The sequence below is a fragment of the Aquila chrysaetos genome, chromosome 19, assembly GCF_900496995.4.
Source record: "Aquila chrysaetos chrysaetos chromosome 19, bAquChr1.4, whole genome shotgun sequence".
NCBI lineage: Eukaryota > Metazoa > Chordata > Aves > Accipitriformes > Accipitridae > Aquila > Aquila chrysaetos.
Window position 1 is genome coordinate 8,400,296 of NC_044022.1, and position 687 is coordinate 8,400,982.

Below are 687 nucleotides of genomic sequence, written 5' to 3' on the forward strand. Positions count from 1 at the left end.
CGCGCAGCCTATCCAAGACTTCTCTATCTGTGCAAGTAACCGCTTCGAACCAGGCGCGTTTCCCGCGGGAGGAGGCCGAAGGAAAGACGCGAGAACCCGGCGAGAAGCGGCAGCAGCGCTCCGGGCTGCCGGCAACCTGCGCCGGCCGGCGGCTCTCTGCGTAGGCCGTTCCCTTTTTATGCAGCTCGTTATTTATGTACGTTGGAAACCGCTCTGCAGATCGCCTTAAAGCCACCCGGCCCGCCGCAGTGCAGAAAGGCACAGCGGAACGAAGGCCTCCCTCCGGCTGCCGCCGCAGCAGCGCCCCGCCAGCCCCCTCAGGCGGCTGCGCCCCGGGCCTGGCGCCTTCGGCCCCGGCGGACACCCGCCGCCGTGCGGCGGCGAGAGGCCGGCGGAGGCGCTCCGCTGCCCGCCGTGCGGCGGCGAGAGGCCGGCGGAGGCGAGAGGCCGGCGGAGGCGCTCCGCTGCCCGCCGTGCGGCGGCGAGAGGCCGGCGGAGGCGAGAGGCCGGCGGAGGCGCTCCGCTGCCCGCCGCCGCCGCGGGACGCGCCCGGCACCGCCTCAGGCGGGAGCGGGGCGGGGGGGGGGGCGGAGGCAGCGCCTGGCCCCGCCCCGCCCCGGCCGCGGCGCCGGGGGCGGCCCTTCCAGCCAATGGCGGAAAGGCGGGCGGGCTCGCCGGCCCGCCCGG